General features: G+C 44.0%; 1 long non-coding RNA gene across 1 annotated transcript in view; it reads right to left on the reverse strand.

Annotated features, from left to right (window-relative positions):
- Window positions 1-5,627: 5,627 nt before the first annotated feature.
- Window positions 5,628-24,280, reverse strand: part of LOC148112662 (uncharacterized) — an 87,812-nt gene continuing 69,159 nt past the window's right edge. The window contains exon 3 of the long non-coding RNA XR_015729239.1: window positions 5,628-6,224. This is a non-coding gene — a long non-coding RNA (uncharacterized LOC148112662). The remainder of the gene's footprint in view (window positions 6,225-24,280) is intronic.

Here is a 24,280-nt window from a genome sequence, read left to right on the forward strand (position 1 = left end):
CAGATTTCTGAATACTATTCCTTATCATTATTTCTGAGGAATAGAATGGAAATATTAGAAGCATCACATGTTACCACTCTTCTTATGAGATATTGATTAAATCCTGGTGCCCAACAATGTTGATGAATTCTTGGACCAAAACAATAAGAATGGTTTTGATCCTACACTTTTTCTTTAGCTTTCTTGTTTAAGATACCCTGTCTGCATCCAAATCCAAACCAAATCCAACTTTTTGAACAGCTACCCTTCTTCCACCCCTGACAACTCAGATTGGATTGCCTTAGATTAGTGGAACACTCAATGAACTTCTCCCATAACAGTAGTAGAAATAAGCATTTGTATATCAAATATTGTTTGATATTGTTAGTTAATAGAGACTGATGCTGCCATATTGTGAAGTTCTCAAAACTAATACTTATTTTCAAAGTTATGAATTAAATCACACTTGTGCCTATTCCATTAAATGACTTGTTTCTCTGTGCATTAACATCTGAGAAAAGTAATGTTATGATACCAGTGCTTTAAAACTGATAAATTGTGTGGCTTTAATTGCTTATTTTCATTATGAAAAGGTATACTGCATTATTTTCCCTTCTTCAGATTTCAGTGTTTCTCATAGGTTACATTGCTTCCTGCTCCCTCACTTGATCTTGATTAAGAGATCTTTTCATTTTCCATTAATCAATAGCCACAGAGCATCAACAAGTGATTAGGCTAACATAGGATCAGCAAGTTCTCTTCCAACTCTCTAGATAGGCAACAAAGCTAGTTATTATGAAGAGTGGCAGATCAAAATGATGGACATACATGACTTCTTCACAAGTGACTTGTTGCTATTTTATAGTATTATCCAATTTCTAAAGTCTGCTCTTATTACTGAACTGTTATTTTCTCAGAGCAGTGATTCTAAAATGACACTATAAGTTATTAATGGGGAAAGTGTGGGATATGTTATCTTTCCAATAGCTCATTGCAAGAAAGTCATTATTATGCAATTAAGTGGTTCCTTTTTCCAGTACTACATCCTTCAGAAATGTGGCTTTCTGGCTACAATACATATTTTGGATAGAAAAACATGCAGTTGCCAGTAAGGTTACCATGAGCATCAGTGGTCTAGTAGGCATACAATGTTTTGGTAAGAAAGTAATGCAGGGGAATACTACATCTATATATGTTATGTCTCAGTTGCATTTAGGACAAATAATTTCACAAAAAGTCCTAGCCCATTGTTGATAGAGGGGGAAATGAGGTGTTTCTATAATATTAGGAAATAGTTTCCATACTAACCCTGCCCCCTGTAATCTTTAACAAATTATAAATACTAAAAGAGAAAATAATTTCCAGAAGACAAGCCTTTGTGATTAAAAAAAGGATTTTAAGGTTGTAAGGGGAAGCTGGAAATTTTGCGGGAACCAAGTGATATGCTAATTGAGAAAACAATAGGAAAATGAGAGGTGGGAGGTGGCAGTAATGTCAGATAGCCCTTATCAATTGGAGAATACATATGTTATGGAATGCAATTCTCATTCAAAGAATGAATCCAATACTGACATAACTTGGCCAAAATCCAATGAAAGATCTGACCTTTATTGAGAGGTTAAGTAAGAATCTGAAGCAGGGCTGACTCTTTCCTTGGCAGAAAAAATAGAAAGGAGTGGCCTGGAGACCACAAAAGGAAACCTATATGAATTGTGCAGAAGGACAGGTGTATCTTGTGCAGATGGACAAAAAGATAAGAAATAACAGGTGGAATATTGGTAAAGAGAACTCTAACCCAGAACCAAGGAGAAGTGAGAACAATTAATCAGTGAAACTGCTTACCTCCGGACATTGTGGGTGCTCCATCATTACAGATTTTCAAGAAGAGATTGGACAACCATTTGTCCAGAATGGTATAAAGTATCCTGCTTCAGAAGGACTAGAAGACCTCCAAGGTCCCTTCCAAACCTATTCTTCTATGTTCTATGTTCTACTTGAATAACAAAGTGAAGTATGAAATGCTTTCTTGAGTGGCAAATTTGGAGACATAGAAATGAAGGTTGACTCATAAAGAAATAGCCAGAAAAAATTAGCTAAAATGAGACAAGATACAGCGAAAGAGGAGGGAGGGAGGGGGAGAGAGAGATAGGGAGGGAGGGAGGGAGGGAGAGGGAGGGAGGGAGAGAGGGAATCCACATTGAATTCCTTATCCATTTTTCTTTGCAGAAGTTAAAATTAGAATGTCATAACCTGCTGAACTGTAAGGCCAGCATGGTACTGAATTGCACTTCAATTGTCCTCTTGATCGGGTGTGTGTGTGTGTGTGTGTGGCCAGCATCAGGCAATAAGGTGTGGATTCTGGGGCTCCAGGAGAACACCGATATCCTAGCCGATTTTGGGGATCCCCAGGGATCATAGCTGTTTTGTGGAGACAGCAAAGAAAGAAGATGCTGGCTGGCACGGATAGGGAATGAGCAAGTTCCCTGAAATGCCGGCATTAGTCTTCAACCCATCAGCAAAAGAAGGCAGCCATTAAGGAGCTGTCACAAGCCAGAATGGCCACAATCAGAAAGAGGGAATGTCGGAGTGGTAATTGAACAGAGTATTGTTGCTGGGTGAGTAATTGGCCAACTCACAGGTAAAAGAAAAAAAAGTCTTTGACTGCTTGAAAAAAATGTAGCAGAAGATTGGCGGCTAATTGGCACAGAAGGACTAAAGTGGAGGGGGGAAAAAAGCCAGAACTTTAAAAATCAAACTTAAAGCCCTGGAAAAAAAATCTTCCATTCAGATTTAAAACTGGCTTTGGGGGGAAAAAATAAGACAAGGAAAAGAAGATAGAAAAACATTTTAAACAGCAGAAGAATTTAATGTGGAAAAGAGGAAGTGAATGCTTTTGTGTATTACAAGATGGCTATTTTGTTATGCAAAGGATTGTGAATTGGAGAAAGACAGCTGCTGGCAGAGAGTGCAAGAAAGAGGTGTGAGAGTATTCAGACAGCTCTACCAAGATAAGAGAACAAAGGACAAAGACTGAAATGGTGCTGGCTCAAGTAAAGATCTGAACTGGAGATTATTTAAAGGGGGAAAAAAGAACACTATATGGACTTGGAAATTTGAAATATATGTAAAGGAAAAGAATAAATTTAAAAATCTCAGCTTTTTAAATTGAAAATATGGAGAATTGGGAGGAGGAATATGAGACATTGAGGAAGATGTTTCAAAAAATAAGAGAAGCATTTAAGGGAAACAAAGAAGCAGAGGATTGGTTAGAATGCAAAAAGAGAGAAAAAGAACAGAAGAATGAGAAACAAAAGAAACAAAGAGATAATATTGGAGAAGAAATAATTGAAAATAAAGATAAAGATGATTACACTGGGTTTAGCAGTGACAGAGTAAGAATGGATAAGGGAAACTACATCTCAAATAAGAAAAGAAGAGAAATAAATGGGGAAAGATTGAGAAAGAAAATGAATAGAGTTAAAATTAAAGGAAAGAGGCTGAAGGGGAGATACAAGAAAAGGAAAAAGAGGAAGGTAAGGGAATGGGAACTAAGAAATGGAGTTGTGGAAAGATTAAGGGAAAATTGTTAAGAGTCAGTGAAAATGTTAATTTGTTAATAAAGAGAATGATGTTAGTGGTAGAAATTATATGTGAAAATGTTAAATGAAACAGACCAGTAGGTGCAATGTGAAAGAAAGAATGATTTTGGAGAAAGCATTAAATGGAGAGAAATAAGTAACATAAGCATTAATTGAAATTATGATGGAAAACTAAAATTGAATGTAAAATTGAATGAAATTGAAATGTTAAAAAATGATTTAAGTGTTATAATTAAAAAGATAAGAGGAATTTTGTGAAATATACTTGATAAATGAAAGATCGGGGTTGCCTGGACTCCATAGTGGAAAATATTAAATCGAAGATAAATACAGCAATAGAGAGAGATGAGGAGAAGAGAGGTGGAAGGAAAGAGGGAGGAGAGAGAGGGAAGGAAGAGTAGGGAGGAAGGAAGGGAAGGGAAATTAGAGTAGGAGAGAGGGGAAGAGAGGAGGAGAAGGAGAAGGGAAGGGGAAGTAGATAAAAGAAGAAGAGGAGGGAAAGAGAAAGTAGGAAAGAAAGAAAAGAGGGAGATGGTAGGTTGGAGGAGAAAGATTGCTGTACAAGGAAAAAGATGAAATGGAAGAAAGGCAATCCCGAACAAACATAAATATATTAAGAAAAAGAATGAATTGTTAAAGAATAAAAGAGAATAAATATGAATAAGCAGGAAAATTAGAATTTGAGGGCGAATGAAGATGTTGTTTATATAAGTAAGCAAAGAAATATTGAGATATGATTTAAAAAAAGGAAAAAAGAAAATTGTGGCAAAAATTGTAATTGAGTAAAATGTATTTAAATTTGATAAATTGTATAAGATAAGATATGACCAATACTCTGTTCAAAAAAGATGTGGGTGAATGTGGGGGGGGGGGAACCCAATAAAACTTAATTTTTTTAAAAAACTGTCCTCTTGATCAGATATCTTTTTCCAAAGAGCAGGATAAAAACCCAGTGTCAACCCTAAATGCTTGCATATGAGAAGAAATGCTGCCTTGTAAGTGAAACTGTACACTTGGGATTTCAGTTGTACACCAACTACAAATAAAGGGGGATGAAGAGTTAAAGCAGTTGATATGCTGCTTAGGACCTGCTTATCTACAGGACTGCCTACTACCACCAATAGCCTCCCACCGGCCGGTACGCTCTCATAGAGAGTGGCTCCTCCGGGTGCCGTTGGCCAAACAATGTCGACTGGCGGCCCCTAGGGGGAGAGCCTTCTCTGTGGGGGCACCTACTATCTGGAACGAGCTCCCCCCGGAGATACGGAGGATCCCGGATCTGCGCACCTTCCGCCACGCTCTTAAGACCTTTTTATTCCACCAGGCGGGCCTGGCCTAATCTTTTCCCTCTTTTTAATTACGCAAATTTTAATTTGGTTTTTTAAATGATTGGGGTTTTAATACGTTTGGGCCAAATTTGTTTAATTCGATTTTACTTTGTTTTTAAATTTTGTATCTATGTATTTTTACTGTTTGGCTGTTCACCGCCCTGAGTCCTTCGGGAGTAGGGCGGTATATAAATTAAATAAATAAAATAAATAAATAAAATAAATATTTGTTGCCCTCCAAGAAGTTGTTGATCAGGAATCTGATGAGTTTGATGATTGATTAAAAGGAACATATGTTGAAATGGCAGAACTAAAGTTCAGGCCTGAGCAGGCTTTTAAGGCTGTGGAAAGTGTTACAAGAAACCATAAGTCTTTGGGTTAAGCATGTGACCAAAATCACAGAAGGCATACCTAAGTTTTTTTATAACTTCTATACCTTATCTGATGTGTGCTAACTTCCTGTTATGCAACTAAGTAAAAGTAAGAAATCTATACTGTATATCTGCCTAACACTGTGTTCAGGGTTCTTCCAACAAAAGCACCTGCCTTGTTCAGCTGAATAAATGTGTTTGGCTTATCAAGAGACATCAGGGCTCCGTCTCTTTATTTTTACCGAGTCACACCTGAACCCCTGCATAACAAGGTAACAAAAAAAGAAAAAAGAAAAAGGGAAGAGTTGACCTCAACAAAGACCTCAAAAAGGGCAAATTCTTTGTTTTCAGCACATTTTATTTTACTATTCCCAGTTTTAGGACAAAAACTCAAAAATATGCATGCCACATTCCATATCCACATAATACAAACAAACAAGACAGATAGACAAAATATTCTAATATATGCTCTTATACATTTTTATACTAACCAGTGTTTTTTTAGAAAATTAAATGTAAATATTTAGGACTTTTGATAGATACAAAAAAGTTAATGATATAGAAAGTCCTTTTTTTCAGGGCCTGATTAGTTAATAAGCTGCTTAGGTTGCCTTTAAATATTTATGTCTTTCTTTTGTTATAATGTAGAGATTCAAGTAAACATTCAGTTGTATTGAATCTGGGATACAATGTAGTGCACATAAATCTACATTTCCAATTTGTATATTAGTTTAACTCTTGCATCCATTTTTAAAGCTAGGAAATAAAAAGTGGATTTACACAATGAAATTTTAAACAGATACCCTAGCTTGTCAGTCTGTAGCTTGCCCAGGAAGGGAAATGAAATGCAATGTCTTATTCTCTGCCACAGTAACTTCTTTGAAGTTCAGATGTCAGAAAGAAAACAGATGTGGATGTCCAGAGCATCCAGATTCCTTTTTAAAATCCTGCCAAGAAAAAGTTAAAATACATATTGTAAATCTAGTTGAACATGATTTTTCAGAGAAAAAAACTATTTGGTTTATTAAACAGTTCATTGTTCATCTAGCACTAGCTCAGCCTGGATATATACTGTTCTTTGTGCTGAAAGAAGAGGGAAGATGTGTAAGCAACATTTGAAATCAAAGCTCTGAAATGATATTTCTGTTTCCACAAGGACTGGAGGTCTAAGTCTGAGTCTTTTGAACTTCTAGTAACTAAGATGAAACATGCGAAAAGGAAAAGTAGGTTGAGCCAATGCAATGCAATCATTAGAACAGATAGTTCTTCCTATATTCTATGGCTTTCCTTGTTAAGTTTTGCATATCCTTACTTACAAACCATATCCAAACAATTCTCTGTATCTGTGGACAACAAAATATACAGCCTCCAGAATCCAAGAGAATCTCTTAAATTGCACAAATAATATTTACAGATTGAAGGGAAAATGAAAAAAGATATCAGACTACAATGGGCAATGGTGGGGAATAGAGACTGGTTTACAATCTTGAAATATCAAGGATCATTGGGAGTTGTCCTAGCTGTTTTTCAGAGAATGTTGGTGCAATCATAGAAATGTAATAGCAAAATGTAGCATAGTATAGAAAATCACTGTACAAACAGTTACAACAAACAACACATTTGCCGACAAAATGAAAATCTAGCTTGTGTCCCTTAGGATCTTCCTAGATGACACTGGATAAAACCTGAAGATGGCTAGGATCCCAATCTAAACAGAATTACATCTAAAGGAGAATATTTGTAACTCAGGTTTGAAATGAGGGAGCCTTGGTGCTCTATGAGTTTTGTTGTTTTCTTGCAGATATTTCATTACCAAACTAGGTAACATCAATGAAGCTGGTCAACAAATAAACAAACAAGGTCAGAAAGGAGACCTTAATCTCTCATGGGTAAATCTAATTGTCAAGACTAACTCACACTTTCATCTATGTTCCACTCACAGCTTGACAAAGAAAAGTGAGAGGAGTGGAATGGAATGGAATGCAAGGGTAGGGGGAATAGCATCCAAGCATCGTTGGTTCCTGTGAGACATTACTCCCACCTCAAGGACACCCTAAACAGATGCCCCAGTGTGGCTGGCTGGTTCCCATAACAAAATGAACAGAAGTGATTGGTGGACGTAATGGACTGTGGGAAAGGGGGAATTAACTACTTGCTTTGTGTGGGAAACACAGAGATGGTTTCACTTATTCTGTGCCAATGTGATTTATTCAGTAAAGTTTATACTCTTGATAAAATAATGTCCCAGGAGTTTCTTTTTCTGGATTTACGAACTGGACAGTTGACACTAGTACTAATCAGGTACTAATCACTAATTACTGACCACTTTATCAGAGAGAATATCTTCCAGGTGCTAGAATACATGCCACAGACATTCCATCATACATGTTTAAAGAAAAGATGCTTGACCATGTCAATCTGACTTGCCTAACCTTTTGATCTAAGATCATGCTATGATGACATCATGTCCAAAGAATGAAGATATAAGAAATGGGATTCATAGTAACCGACAATTGGTTCACATTCTCTGCAATGTTTCTCAAGCTCAACAAATTTAAGATGTGTGAACTTCAATGCCCAGAATTCCTAGCCAGCTTATGCTCCCCAATGCACAATCATCTTAAAAGGAAAACCCATTTACAGAGAAAGAATGCCCACCACGACCTCTTTGCCTTTCTTTTCAAAATTCCACTACATCTATAGTACATATTAATTTGTGATTATTATTTTTTTGTTTTACATGGATATGTAATCAAAGCATATAATGAAAATGTTTCTCAAGTTAGATTTCATAATATTTGGAAAATAGCCTTTAGTCTATAGTAAAAGAACAGAAATTAATTATTACATAATGAAGTCTGAGATAAGAATTCTCTATTTTATAAAAACCCTTTGATGTTTCTGGATTTAAAGCTTAACTGTCTCTCCCACTTGCAGAATCTTTCAGTGTACCTATTCTCCCAGATTTCAACAGCTAGGATTTGTCTTAATCACTAATAAAAAACAGATGTTTTTATAAACCAAGGTGTACATTGCCTCTTTCATGCTAAACATCTTTCTACTCCTGTGGTCAACTACCTTGCAGCTATTATTGCTTATTTGTTCAAGTACGGAGGAAATATTAAATAACACAAGTTCTCAACAAAGATTGGAGAGTAATTACCAACAGATGATCTGAATAGAAAAGGTGGGGGAGAAGAAAGTTCTTCCTTCCAAATAAAATTGAGATTTCACTGGTTATATATTTTGGGTAAATTCAAGTTATCTGTTTCTCTTTGTCTTGGAATATACATTTGAAGTAAAACCTTTCCTTTGCTATTACAAAAGTGATATATCATCTGAGAGAAATCTCAACTTTAACTGATTTTCAGCAAGTAAACTGGAAATATTTGCTATGCAAATATTTATTTATTTATTTATTTATTTATTTTTGAATTTGTATACCGCCCTTCTCCCTGAGGACTCAGGGCGGTGAACAGCCAGATAAAAACACCACATACAAATATTAAAACACATTTAAAAATATATATAGATTTGGCCCCGTTAATTAAAAACGATCAGCAAAACAGAACAATTAATAAAACCCTTAAAAAGAAATTAAGCCAGCCCGGCTTGTTGAAAAAAGAAAGTTTTAAGGGCACGGCGGAAGGCACTGAGGTCATGGATTCTCCTTATCTCAGGGGGCAACTGATTCCAGAGGGTAGGTGCCCCCACAGAGAAGGCCCTCCCCCTGGGGGTCACCAGCCTGCATTGTTTGGCTGATGGCACCCCGAGGAGGCCCTCTCTGTGGGAGCGCACGGGTCGGTGGGAGGTCGTCGGTGGCAGTAGGCGGTCTCGAAGATAGCTAGGCCCTATGCCATGGAGCGCTTTAAAGGTGATAACCAACACCTTGAAGCGCACCCGGAAGACCACCGGGAGCCAGTGCAGTTCACGCAGGAGCGGTGTTACATGGGAGCGCCACGCTGCTCCCGTCACTACCCGCGCTGCTGCGTTCTGGACCAGTTGGAGCCTCCGGGTGCTCCTCAAAGGGAGCCCCATGTAGAGAGCATTGCAGTAATCAAGGCGAGAGGTCACGAGGGCATGAGTGACTGTGCACAAGGAATCCCGATCAAGAAAGGGCCGCAACTGGCGGATCAGGCGAACCTGATAAAAGGTCCCCCTGGTTACAGCCGTCAGATGTTCCTCCAAGGACAGCTGTGTATCCAGGAGGACTCCCAGATTGCGAGCCCTCTCTGTGGGGGCCAAAGACTCGCCCCCAATAGTCAGTGATGGAGTCAACTGACTATATCGGGATGCCGGGAACCACAGCCACTCAGTCTTGGAAGGGTTGAGCCTGAGCCTGTTCCTCCCCATCCAGATCCGTACAGCCTCCAGGCACTGGGACATCACTTCAAGGGCATCGTTGGGGTGGCCTGGGGTGGAAATGTACAGCTGAGTATCATCAGCGTACTGATGGTATCTCACCCCAAAGCCACGGATGATCTCGCCCAGCGGCTTCACATAAATGTTGAACAGGAGGGGCGAGAGGACCGACCCCTGAGGCACTCCACATATAAGAGGCCTCGAGGTCGACCTCTGCCCCCCTGCCAACACGAACTGCGACCGGTCGGAGAGAAAGGAGGAGAACCACCGTAACACGGTGCCCCCCATCCCCAACTCTTCCAACCGGTGCAGCATGATACCATGGTCGATGGTATCAAAAGCCGCTGAGAGGTCTAACAGGACCAGAACAGAGGAGCAACCCCTGTCCCGAGCCCTCCAGAGATCATCAACCAACGCGACCAATGCCGTTTCCGTGCTGTGCCCAGGCCTGAAACCAGACTGGAACGGATCCAGATAGGATGTTTCCTCCAGGAATTGCGGGAACTGTCGCGCGACCACACTCTCAACAACCTTCGCCAGGAAGCGAAGGTTGGAGACAGGACGGTAGTTGGCCAATATTGCTGGATCCAGGGACGGCTTCTTGAGGAGAGGCCTCACCACCGCCTCCTTCAAGGCCGCGGGGAAGTAACCCTCACTCAACGAAGCGTTGATAATACCCTGGAGCCAGCCTCGTGTAACCTCCCGGGAGGCCAGTACCAACCAGGAGGGACACGGGTCCAGTAAACATGTGGCCGCACTAAGTCTCCCCAAGATCCTGTCCACATCATCGGGAGTCACAGCATCAAACTCCTCCCAGATAACATTCTCAGGACTATTCCTCGTCACCCTGCCCTGATCTACCCAGTCAGAGTCCAAGTCCCCCCGGATCTGAGCGATTTTGTCATGCAGGTATTGTCCGAAATCCTCCGCCCTGCCTTCCAATGGATCCTCCCGCGCTCCCAGATGGAGCAGGGAGCGGGTTACCCTGAACAGGGCGGCCGGACGATTCCCTGATGACGCAATAGAGGCGGAAAAGTAATTAAACTTTGCCGTCTTTATCGCCACTAGGTAGGTCTTAATATGCGACCTTACCAGTGTTCGGTCAGATTCAGCGCGACTGGCCCTCCAACCGCTCTCTAGGCGTCTTTTCCGGCGTTTCATCTCCCTCAGTTCCTCGGTGAACCAAGGAGCCGCGAGGGATCGACACCGGGTCAGAGGCCGCAAAGGCACGACTCGATCCAAGGCCCCACCAGCCGCCCGGTCCCAGGCAGCTACTAGGTCCTCGGCCGAGTCGTGTGCCAGATCATCAGGAATTGGCCCAAGCTCCGTCTGGAACCTATCAGGATCCATCAGGCGCCTGGGGCGGACCCATCTAATTGGGTCCGCCTCCCTGCGGCGGGGTGTAGTGGTACGAAGGTCCAGACGAAGGAGTGAGTGATCTGACCATGACAAGGGTTCCATATCTATATCCCCTATAACAAGATCACTCAACCACTGGCCAGAGACAAAAATCAAGTCTAGAGTGTGTCCCCCCCCGTGAGTGGGGCCATGAACTAACTGGGTCAGGTCCATGGCCGTCATGGAAGCCATGAACTCCCGAGCCATCCCAGACGTTTCACCAACGGATGGCAAGTTGAAATCACCCATGACCATAAGCCTGGGTGTATCAACTGCCACCGCGGCTATCACGTCGAGTAGCTCAGGCAGGGCTGCTGCCACGCGGCAGGGAGCCAGGTACGCAAGCAGCAAGCCCATCTGAACCCCATGACCCCATCTCACGAAGAGGGACTCACATCCGACAATCTGAGGCACAGTGGTCTCCCTCGAACCAAGACCTTCTTTAATAATAACCGCCACCCCCCCGCCCCTCCCCTGGGCTCTCGGTTGATGGTATGCTCTGAAACCTGGTGGACACATCTCGACCAGAGGGACACCTCCCTCCGGTCCCAACCAGGTCTCCGTAATACCTGCCAGGTCCGCTCCCCCCTCCTGGATAAGATCGTGAATGAGGGGGGCCTTATTTACCACAGACCTAGCGTTGCACAGCATCAATCGCAGGCCCAGGTCCTGAGTATCTAAGCCACCTAGTATCCGAGGGGAGCCTTGGGGGCCGGGGCGCGCAATTGCTCTCAGACAGCGAGTGCGCGTCCCCAACACATGATGTGGCCCCCTGCTCCCGCCATATCTGCCCCTCCCAGCCACCGTGCAGATGGTATTTCCCTCCGCCCCCTCCCCATTCCCTCGTGCAATGTCCTCCAAACCGTTACCCAGTGCCGGGCTCGGCTCTGACCTTGGTGGATTACCCCCCCCATCCCCTTTGGTCGTCCTCCCGGTTCCCCTTAAAAAATTATTAAAAACCCTAATTAAAGAACCCCTTAATCCCCGCTTTGAAACATGCCACCTCTCAGGGCTCCAAAGCCCGTCCTTAAGGTAGGCCTTTGATAACGTGGAAGGCCATCGCCGCGAGAGGGGGGCATCTCGCAGCGCAAGCAGGTCTGTCGTGGTATAAGCCATACATAGATGAGAGGTAAAAAAGTCTGGTCAGGAGTTTGATAAATAGTCTAAGATGTTGGAGCAAGATGGATCTCAAAGCAGGTAGCTGGACTCCACTGCCCTCTCACTGCAGTGGGAGGAGTCCCGTGTCATTTCATCAAGATTGGAGGTAAGAATCCAAGCCACCCTCTCACGGTGGCTAGCCCAGATGGAAAGGGCTTAGGAAGGTTAGATGGTCTATTCCTCCATTGGTGAAAGGCAGCAACTCCCTCAGCTCCCGCATGACAGTTGCCCAGACACCCTCCAGCTTGGGGCTCAGGATGAAAAAGGAGCCAGACCATAGAGGCATGATGTTATTAAACCCGAGGGAGAGAAGATGTTCAAAGGGAGGGATAACATACAGCTGGATACAACGTGGAGGCGGGGAGCCGAAGACCAAGTCAAGGGCATGGGGGGGGAGGGATCAATCGAGGCGACCAGATGACCAGTTTTTTGGTCGCACTCCAGCCTCTCCAGCCCCCAGGACTTCATAACACCCCCTGATTGTATCTCCCGTCTCCAGTCTCCAGCCCCCAGGTCAGATAGTCTATTCCAGATATTAATGGTAAGGCCAGAAACAAAGCGGCCATATCTCCCCCCATTCTTCGCTGCTAAGCACCAGGCCGCCGCCGCCATCGTCTCGCCATCGAGCCACAGCCGCCATTGCCGCCTCAGCTGCCATCGTCGATGCCGTCTGGAACCCGGCCCCTCGACACATCCCAGGACCACCGGGACAACATCCAGGGCCTGGGAGGGGAGGGCCTGCTCCATGCCACCACCGCCGCGCCCACAGCTGCCGCCGCTCCGGCCTCCGCGGCCTCCAGCACAGAAGGCGGCTGTCATTCTCCCGCGGCGCCTCCCGCGTCGGCTCCACCCAGCCGCAATATTCCGGAGGGCGAAAAAGCCCTCAGCAGGCTGGGCAGGGCTCCCACGACAGGGGCCGGGGCCGCCCCGGCCTCCGCGGCCTCTGCCAAAGAAGACTGCCGTATCCAGGCCGCCATTCTCCCGCAGCGCCTCTCGCGTCGGCTCCGCCCAGCCGCAATGCTCCGGAGGGCGAAAAAGCCCTCAACAGGCTGGGCAGAGGCTCCCACAGCTGGGGCTGGGGCTGCAGATGGTCAAGTCAGCTCCCCAGACCCCCAAATGACCAGAAACCGTCCCATCATCGGGCGGATCTCACATGGACAGCGCCATCTTGGGGCATGCGCAGAGGAATCAATTTACCTTTACAAAGGTAAAGACTCTCTCAGATTGAGCTCCTCCCCATGCACTCCACGAGCTTCCCTTGGCTACAGTTTAAAGTCCAAGTATACTATGTCCACAGCATTTTGCTGGTTCACTAATTTAATCACTTTATCAAAGAAGGATATAAGGTTTGTCTGGCATGATCTCTTTTTAATAAACCCATGCTGGCTTCTCACCTTGTTCATTTCTAGGTGCTCATAAATCCTCCACTTGATTATCTTTTCCAGGATTTTCCCAGGTATTGGTGTCATCCAGATTGGCCTATACTTGATCCATTTTTACCCCTTTTTGTAGATTGGTACTATATCAGCTCTTTTTCAGTCCTCCGATATTTCCCCTGTGCATTACAGAAATAAAGAATCAAAACCCCTCCCCAGGAATTTTGTGTAGTAGTTAAATTAAATGCAGTGTAACCAGCTGATTCTGACATAGAATGTGGGCTAATTGGTATGTTTTTGATGATTTAGAAATCTCTCCAGAATTCTGCTCACTGAGTGCTGTAAATCAGTCCAAGTTCTTTTGGTTCTGAGTTGTGTACACAATGGCAGTATAATTCCAAAATAGAGTTTACCCATTTTAAAAACAAAATCTGTATATCACATCCCCATAACTAGGAAAAGAAACAAATCTCAGGCCCTCCCCTAAAGTAATTCCCTTCCTGAATGGTCCTCCCTCCCATTGAAGAGATTGAGTGTAGTCTCAGCTTCAGCTTCAGCTCCAGCTCTCTGTGTGCTGCTGCACTAATTTACCCAGCACAGTGATTTTTTTCCCTGTGGAAAGTTATTTCTTTTTTAATTTAAAAACCTACAGGACCAGAATTTAGCTGCATTAAGTTTAATAAGGGAATGGTATTTTCCTGTTCCTTGAATCCCAGCTAAGGAAAGGAAGCAAACCAAATCCTGGTCAATTGGTCTCACTGTTGAACTGATATTTTGAAATTTGTCTTCCAGTAAATTTGAGGCCCGTGATGGCAAACCTGTGGCACACAGCGCCCTCTCTGTGAGCACACGAGCCATCGCCCCAATTCAGCTCTGCTGCGCATGCATGTGCTCCTCCCACAGCCAGCTGGTCATCAGGTACCTGCCATGCATGTGTGGGTTGCAGGGCGCATGGGGTATGTGCATGCATGGGGAGTAGGACATGTATGGGGGGCTGTGCGCGCATGCATGGGGTAGGCACAGACCTGGGGGTGGGGCGCATGCATGGGGGCAGATTGCATGCGTGGGGCTGCATTGCATTTTGGGGGTTTGGGCACACATGTGCGTATATGCACGCATGTGTACTTTTGGCACTTGGTCTGGAAAAGGTTAGCCATCACTGTTCTAGGCCCTGGGGAAGAGCATTATCAAAAACAAACTGTCAGCATTGTCTGTAGGACCACTTTTCAGGGATTTACAGAGTGTTGTCATAGATTTTTCCCATCTTTTCCAGGTTAAGGATACCAAATTTCTTATTTGCTTTTCCTTATTTGGAGTCCAGTCAGAGCAAAGGCTAGAAACCAATTGTAAGCAGAACTCTTGAAACAGGAAGCATTTCAAAAGGAACTTTTATTGGAAGATAGTGATAGCAAGGGACATAGGCAGGATCTAAAGTTCCCATGCTAAAATGTTAGGTTAAAAGTTGTTCATCAAAAACCCCTCCCACTGCTCAGTCCGATGTGAGCCAATCACCTGGTGTTGTATTGTTGGGAGAACTTCGAGCTGAGACGGTGATAAGAAGTTCTCTGGTGCAGCGTTCTCATCTACTTTGGAGCTGAGATAAAACAGATGGCCCCAGGCTCATCCCTCCCCCTTCCTTTCCCAGGAAGATACATCAAAGTAAAGAAGGACCAAAGCAAGCCTAGGAGTTCTAACATGTTTCTTATGAATGCATTTGTTTTGAATTGAAGGGAGGTTTTGCCATGCCACTAAATATTGAGTCACTCTGTGGATTTTTTGGGAGTCAAGAATTTCTTTAATTTCAAACTGTTCTCCTTCTATTATAATGGACTGGCCTCAAGGGTGAGGTTACTTCCAGCTTTAGAAGGCTACAATGGAACACTGGGGGAATTTGCCTTAAGGTTTTTGGTAATTCAAGTTCCACTGTGACATGGTTTATAATGCGTGTAATGGGGAAGAGTCCAACAAATTTCAGCCCCAGCTTTTTGGAGGGCTGTAAGGATTGCAGGAACCTCATTGAAAGGTATACGTGATCTCCCATGTAAAATGGTTTAGGTTCCACTCTCTTTTTATCTGCCCTGTGCCTTGTAGGCTGCTTGTTGTGCTCCGCCAACAGCCTGTGGAGCTGGCAGCAGAGTCAGACAGTGAGGAGGCTGGGGAGGACCATGTCCTGGAGTCTGGGGAAGGCTTGGACAAGGGATCTGCATTGGAGGCAGAGAAAGGGCCATCTGGGAGATAAGTGCTACCTCTGGAGCCTCCAGAGTCGTACCTCAGTGAGGCAGAGGAACAGGGGGAACCTGTTCCCAGTGAGCGTATGCGCAGAGCTGCCAGAAGGCAAGAACAGCTAAAACAAAAGGGATGATTCAGGAGTAGGACTGGGAGATGATTGGCCCCTCCCATAAGATTTAAAAGAGGAGCAAAGGCACATAGGCCTTTGCAGGAAGCAACATTTGTTCATTTGGTTCAGCTTAAAGTCTGAAGCTCTGTTTGATTTTGGACTCTATGTGGCTTTGCCAATTAGGTCTTTGGCAGTGTGTCAAGGGAGATAAAGGTGGGTGATTATCCTGAAGGACTTCTCCTGAAGGACTATTTATAACTAATTGGGACTCATCTGTGAATGAACAGAATTCACAGCTGTTGCAATAAAAGAGGTTTTTGGGACTACTTGTGTGTTTTAATGACTCAGGAAGCCTAGGTCAGAACACTGCTTGGGCTTCATCTAGTGCTTTGCAAACCACCGGCCATATATTTTGTAGCTGGCTTATCCATTTCTTTAAGGATGGCATGGTGGTTCGCTGCTTGATAGCTCTGGCAATGGGTTGAATTCCTGGCCAACGACTACCTGGAAGGAAGTAAACCCTGTGTTTGTGTGCACAGCGTTGTTATAGGCAATCTCCACGAATGGCAGGAGCTCAGTCTAGTTGTCTTGCTGGTAGTTAATAAAGCATCTAAGGCAGGGGTGTCAAACTGGTGGCCCATGGCCAGATGTGTCATGTGCAGGCCACGCCCATTCCAGCTCTGTGAATGGGAAAACATCACAAAACATCACGTGACGGCAACATGATACTGTGAGTTTGACACCTGTGATCTAAGGTATTGTTCATACTTTCTATCTCCACCATTCATTTGAGGATGATGGTTCAAACTCAGTCCCCAAAAGAGTTAAAAATGCCTTCCAGAACTTTGAGGTGAACTGGATCCCCTATTGGAGATTATATGAGGTGGGGCACCATGTAGGCTGTAAACGTGGTGGAGGAACAGCTTTGCCAGTGTTTTGGCAGTGGGATCTTTTGGCATGGGATGAAGTGGACCTGTTTCAAGCAAAGGTTGGTCACCACTCAAATGATGGTGTTTCCCATGCTTTTGGGCAGTTCTGGCAGTTCTACCATAAAATCCATAGAAATCTCTCTCCAGAGTGCTGAAGGTTCCGCCACTGGCTACAGAAGGCCAGGCATTTCCCCTTGCCTTCATTTGGCAGCTGCACAGATGGGGCAATTAGCTACATAGCACTCAATGTCTTTTTTGAGGGATGGCCACCAAAATAATCTTTTCAGAAGGTGTAAGATTTTTACAAACCCAAACTGTCTGGCTAGTCCCAAGTCATGGCAGGTTTGCATAGTTTTTAGTCTTTGACTGGCTGGAACGTATAACTTTCCTCCCGCCCAGGGTAAGCCTTCATGCATGCAGCAGGAATCTTTGTGGCTAAGGAATCATTCATCTTCAGTCAAGGCCTGTTTAAAAGCTAAGGTAGTTGGGTTATCCAAGGAAGGGCCCCCCTTCTCTTGTGCTCTAGTGGTTACTCAGGCTGCTAATTGCAATGCTGGGACCAAGGGCATGACTATTTCTGGCTTTGTGCTGTTGTACTATGGTAACCTTGACAAGGTATCCACCAGGAAATTCTTCCACCTGGCAAATAGTGGAGGGTGAAGTTAAACCTTTGGAAGTGCTGGGCCCAGCAGGCCTGTTTAGGGGACAATTTTCTTGGGGTCTTTCTTGAGGTTTTTGTGGTTTGTCCACATGTGGAACAGCATCTTTTTCCCCTCCAGAAAGTGGCATCAAGTGAGGAGAGCCCATTGAACAGTATAGGCCTCCTTCTCCCACTCTGCCCAACGTTGCTCCATCTCTGTTAATTTTTTTGAGGTATAAGCACAAGGCTGAGGTTGGCCCTGTGCGTTCTCCTGAAGTAGGACAGCCCTGATGGCTATATCACTGGCATCGGCTTGAATGACAAAAGGCTTTTCCGGGTCCAGGTGCCTTAGCACCAGTTCAGCGGAAAAAAGGCTTTTAAACTTTTCAAATGCCGCTTGGCATCCATTGTCCATTTTAGGGGTTGGCTGGGTTTTGGCTTGTCCACCTCTCTTCTTTTCAGCAAGTTAGTGATGGGAAGGGCAATTTTGGTGAACAATGGGATGAAATGCCTGTAAAAGTTGGTGAAGCTGAGGAAACTCTGCAGCTGTTTCCTTGTGCGGGGAGGTGCCCATTCTAGCACTACCCGTACTTTCTCTGGGTCCATCTCTTCCCCCTCATGGGACATTCGGTAACCCAAGTAATCTATCTTGTCCTTGTGGAATTCACATTTGGACAGTTTGGCATACAGTTTGGCTGCTCGGAGTTTGTTCAGGACTGCCCTGACCAATTTCACATGTTCAGTTTTCATTTTGGTGTAAATTAGTACGTCATCAAGGTACACCAAAACCTCCTTGTACAGGTGTTCATGGAGCATCTCATTGATCAGCTGCATGAACATTGGCGGGACCTCCCTGCAGTCCAAAAGGGAGCACTTTAAATTGGAAACACCCTACAGGGCAGTTAAAGGCAGTTTTCCATTCATCCCCCTCTTTAATTCTGACCCGGTAATAAGCCTCCCATAAGTTCAGTTTTGAGAATATTCTGCCTTTTGAAAGGTGGGCCAGCATGTCCTTCATGAGGGGGAGGGGATACATATTTTCAACACATACCACATTCAGACCCCTATAATCCATGCACAGATGAAGAGAACCATCCTTCTTCTCCTGGAACAGTACTGGGGCAGCTACCTTGGGTCTAGCACAGACCTGTCAAACTGGATGTATCACACACAGGCCATGCCCATTCCAGCTCTGCAAAGGCAAAAACATCACAATACATCACATAACGCAATCGAGTTTGATACCTGTGGTCTAGCAGGTTGAATGAAACCCTGCGTTTTTGTCTATGAAATTTTGCAGCTCATTGAGCTCCCTCGGAGTCATGGAATACATTTTTGTTTTTGGTAACTTGGCCCCAGGGACAAACTTGATGGCACAAGTCTGTGCATCAGTGGGGTGGGAGCTCATCTGAGCTAAACACGTTGGCCGGGTCCTGGTATTCTCAGGGTATGTCCTGTAATGCTCACCATTTGAAGTGGTCACCACTTCTCTACAGGGCCCATCTCTTGCCTTGAGGTTGCTGTTGCGTGGGGCTCGCTGTCCTTTTGGGAATTTCAGGAGCCCCTCTCTCCAGTCCACCCACGGGTTCCACTTTTTTAGCCAGGTTAGCCCTAAGATGAGGGGCCATTCCATGCCTGGTGCTACAACAAAAGTCAGAGTTTTGGAATGGTCTTTCATAGTTAACTCCAGGGGTTCAGTGGTGAATATGGCTGGGACACCAGCTGTGATGGACCCGTCTAACTGGCAGAAAGTGATTTGGTTCTTTAATCTCCCCAGGTAGACCCCCAATTTTCCCACCAGGGTTGGGCTTATTAAGCACCTGTGCATCCCATGTCTAGTAGGGCCTTTAATGTTACTGTCAGCTAGCCAGATCCTTGCTGCCTTAGAAAAGGAGGGAGGGATCAATGGAGAATTTTTCATTGCAGCTTTGCAACTACAGCCTGAATTTTGCTTATCTCTCCAAGTGTTGCTTATCTCTCCAACTCTTCTAGTGTTGGTATGCAGAAGCCCTCCGGTTGCCTAGCTACAAGGGGGTTGGGCTGTACAGTTTGTTTCAAGTTGCTGTTTTTGTGTGTTTTGCCTCACAGCTTGCCTGGAATTGTTTGCTTTCAGTTCGTTCCTGGTAAAAGTACTTTTCTCTAAATCTATGGAGCTGAGGATTTTTCTTTCCTAGGAAATGGACAGAGGCAGCCCTGACATTAGGCAAGCTCTGCTTTAATTGTCAACCTTGAGACAGTAGTCTACAGTGGGGATCAATCATCCAATGTCTAACCACAGGAGTGAGCTGGAGGAAACTGGAGCTATGGCCAGTTCTCCCACTAGACTACACCGTGCTCAAACCGAGGCAGAATGGTGAGAGGAGCTGGACTTCAACAAGAAGCCCATCAGGCTCAGATGGGCAAGGGGTGTGGGGCAAAGGAAAGACCACCCCTTGAGGGAAGCCCAGAGGAAGCCTTGCCAAACCAGGCTCTGTTCCTGATACAACAGGTTAGGGGGAGTCGAAGACCCCAAGAACTTCTTGCACAGATGGCTACCCAAGGTTCTTGGTTCACCCCAGACCAAGCTGCACAAGTCACTCCATCTGCAGAAACTGCTCCTCAAAGGCACCAGGCCCAAAAATCCCAGCCTTGGGGGTTAAGTATGGGGGAGATCCCAAGTAACTTGGGTTATTCCTGGTGCAATTCTGGAACTATATGCAGGTGTATGGAGCCAAACTGGAGACAGGAGAAACTCAAATAAGACAGTTAACCATGGCTCTGGAGAGTGCAGCAGCTGAGTGGATGGATTCACTGGCTGAATACAAGGCTCGGATCCAGATAAAGATCATCACCCAAGGGTGATGGCCGGTGGCCACATACACCCAGGAGTTCCTGGAGATGGCAGGCTGGTTAGCCACATAGCCTGAAGACATCCTCATTAACTGCTTCAAAGATGGCCTCAACGATGATGTCTACCAAACCTGCATCTTGTGCAGGGCCACACAACCCTACAACACTGGAATGTGTTGGTGGAGGAAGTGGAGATTGACCTCGCCTGGGACCGATGAGGGAGGTTCAGCAGACGGGGCAAGTCCTTCCCTCCCATATGTAAAAAACATCCCAGGATCACAACATGCTTCAGATGTGGGAAGAAAGGGCACCAAGCTGTGGCATGCTGATCCAGAAAACCCAACTTCGGTGCCACGGCAACCCTGAGGGAAGAGGCAATAAAAACAGCACATTTTTTCAGATAGAGGAGTGCAATTTACATCTCAGTTTTCATTTTCATTTCATTTCATTTTTATTAGATTTATATACCGCCCTACTCCTGAATGACTCAGGGCAGTGAACAGCCAGAAAGATAAAACACACAAACTACAAAATTTAAAAGACAATATAAAAACCCATTAAATAATTTGGCCCAAAACAATTTAAAACACCTCTAATGTTTTAAAACCAATTTTAAAAGTTACAATTAAAAGGAAAGTTAGGCCAGGCCAGCCTGTTGAAATAAATAGGTCTTGAGGGCACAGCAGAAGGTGCGTAAATCCGGGATCCTCCGTATCTCCGGGGGGAGCTCACTCCAGATAGCAGGTGCCTCCACAGAGAAGGGTCTCCCCTTGGGGGCTGCTAGTTGACACTGTTTGGCTGACGGCACCCTGAGGAGCCCCTCTCTATGTGCGCGTACTGGCCGGTGAGAGGCTACTGGTGGCAGAAGGCAGAAATTTTGGCAGGAATTTTTGAAGTCCAGGGCTTAAGTTCCTCCCACCACCCCCAAACTAATGGAGCATGTGAGAGAACCAATTCAGTCCTGGAACAGTACCTCAGGTGCTACATTAATTACTAACAGGACAATTGGGGTGACCTTTTGCCTTTTGCAGAAGTAGCATATAACAATTCTGTGCATAGTAGAATAGGTTCACCCCATTTAAGGTGGCCTCTGGACAGGACTTTGTAGCTATGCCAGAGCTGCTTCAAGAAAAACCACACAGGGACTTCCGCTGGCTCCGCGAGCTTTGAAAGACGTTCTTTTGAGAGCGTCTGCTCCCTGGCTCCGTTAAAGCCCCAGAACAGCCGACAAACGCTGTCTGGAGGCTTGAAATTCTCCCCCTGGGCAAAGGGGAGAGAGAAGAGCAGGCAGGTGGAGGTAGAACCCCCCCAAACGCCCTAGGAAAAATCCTGGGGCGCGAAGGGCGTGCGTTCCCTAAAAGCCTGTCAAGCCGCTCCAGACCAGGGACGTCTCTGCTAATTAGCTAATTAGCGGAATTAGAAGCCGCGACCAATCTTGCTGAATGGAAATGAGGGAATTAACATCTTGAACTAACAGCAGGCGGAACGAGCAAGGAGAAATCAGACTGCAAGTATTTTTTACCTAACTCCAATGCCTAGAGCCTCCTTCGGAAGTAATCACTTAGTACTTTGCAACAATATGGCGATTGAAGCTTGAAAGGGTGGGGGAAACGGAAAGTTACAGGAAAAGTTTCGTTTTGCTGGCAGCCCTTCGCTTGGGAAAAAAAAAAGCTTTTGTGCTGACAGAAGGAGGATTTTAAACATTAATTAACATTGGGAAATCTTTTGAGGAACTCTTCTTTTTGACTCTGATTAAATATAAAGACTAATTTCAAACTGGAAATGGCCTCAAAGTCTGTAAAAACTGTTCCTACTAAAGGAACTGGGAGTGCTGGTAGCTCCCCAGCTCATATTCCTAGATCACAAGTTTCTGCTCCTCCAGCGGATCCACAGACTTTAACGTTGGAAATGTTGCAACAAGCTCTCCAAATCACCCAAAATAAAATTGTTGATGTGATTGATGAAAAAATTAAGGAAACTAATGAAAAAATTAAGGAAACTAATGAAAAGATACAGGCTGTGTCAGATGAGATTGCAATTCGCAATCAGGGGATTAGGGATGATATATTAATGGCATTTAAGTGTCTGGCAAGCAATATTGAGATGGTGGATGACAGAGTTGAGAAAATTAAACAATCTTCTGAAATGTTGGATAGCAAAATAGGAGAAGCTCAAAACAGAATTCAAAGGGCTGAAGACGATGTAGTAATGGTACAATACAGAGATATGGAATTTGCTTTAAGATTTAGAGGGGTGAAGGAGAATAAACAAGAGAATTTGAGAGAAATGATGTCTGAGGCATTGGCACCGCTGGTGGGGGAGTCCAAAAATGATCTGGGCTGGCAGATGGACAAGCTGTACCGTGTTAACTCCTGGATTGCTAGACAGAAACATCTACCAAGAGACATTGTGATATATTTTACTACAAGGAGAGTACGCAATGAAATTTTACAGGCTACTTTTAAAAACAAGCTTCGGGTGGAAGGCCAGGAAGTAATGACAATGAAAGAAATCCCCCCTAAGATCTTGAGAGCTAGAAGGGAGTATGCCTTTCTGGTGGATGAACTGAGAAAACGTCAGATACAGTACAGATGGGAGGTGCCAACTGGACTAGTGGTGACTTATTCAGGAGAGAGATATCGGCTTAACACAATTTGGAAAGCAAGAGACTTTCATACTAATGTATTAAAGGCTGGCACACCCAAATCAACTAAATCACCAGAAGGCAAAAGAAAGAAAGAAGTAATGGAAGCTGAGACAGAAGAGCTCTTGACAGTAGTTCAGGGGGGAGCTTTGGCTGATCAAGAAGAAATACAAATTCAAATGGCTACTCAGGAGTTGGTGCTGATTGATTTCTCGCAGTTATCAAAGGATCAAAGACAGACCAGATCGGTGACAGCTAGACTCAAGGAAGAATTAAGACAACAACAATCCCAGATGGCAACTCAAGAAATGATTCAAGATACTACTAGAACAGGAGCAGTGGGGGGAGCAAGACCTAAAACTCAAATGAAATCAGAGCATCAGGACTTGCTTCAGAGGCTCCAAAAGCCCAGAGATGGGAACTAGATTTTTGACTTGGAACGTTAATGGCTTGAATTCTCCACAGAAAAGAAGAAAAATATTTCACTATCTTAAGCAATTTAAGAATGAAGTAATTTGTTTACAAGAGACTCATATAAGAATACAAGATCAAAAATATCTGATTAATGCAAGACTTGGTACATCTTACGTAGCAGCAGCACCAGAAAAGAAAAATGGTATAGTTATATATTTGAAAAGAGACTTAGTTGCTAAATTAATTGAAGCAGACGATCAAGGCAGATTTTTAGCGATAGAACTTTTAGTAAAAGGAGAAAAAATACTTGTAATCGGAGTTTATGCCCCGAATCAACAACAAGAAAACTTTTATAATTTACTACATTCAAAATTGACACACTGGGCATATAAAACTTGTATCCTGTTAGGCGACTGGAATGGTGTTTTGGATGTTAAAAAAGACAAGATGGGACCTAAACAAAATGTGTCAACAAGAGCAAAATTGCCCAAAGCGTTTTGGGAAATGATGGATGACTGGGAGTTGAGAGATATCTGGCGTGAAAGAAACCTGGAAGAAAAAGATTTTACTTTTTTTTCAGATAGACATCAATCCTTTTCAAGGATTGATTTTATATTAATTACTAGCAATCTTTTATCCAGGGTGAAAAATACGAAGATTTGCTCAAGAACATTGACAGACCATAGTCCAGTTTGGCTGGAATTGGAGTATGAGAAAGGGCCTAGGAGGTCCTGGAGGTTAAATGATAATTTGTTTAGGTATGAAGAAAATGTAAAAGAGTGTAAAAAATTTATGAAAGAATTTTTTGTTATGAATATGCAAAAGGGCACATCGATGGAAATGGTATGGGATGCAAGTAAGGCATATATGCGAGGAATTTTGATATATTTGAATAATAAATATAGAAAGAAACAG

The sequence above is a fragment of the Pantherophis guttatus genome, chromosome 8 (genome assembly GCF_059756535.1).
Source record: "Pantherophis guttatus breed Tessera chromosome 8, ASM5975653v1, whole genome shotgun sequence".
Classification (NCBI taxonomy): Eukaryota; Metazoa; Chordata; class Lepidosauria; order Squamata; family Colubridae; genus Pantherophis; species Pantherophis guttatus.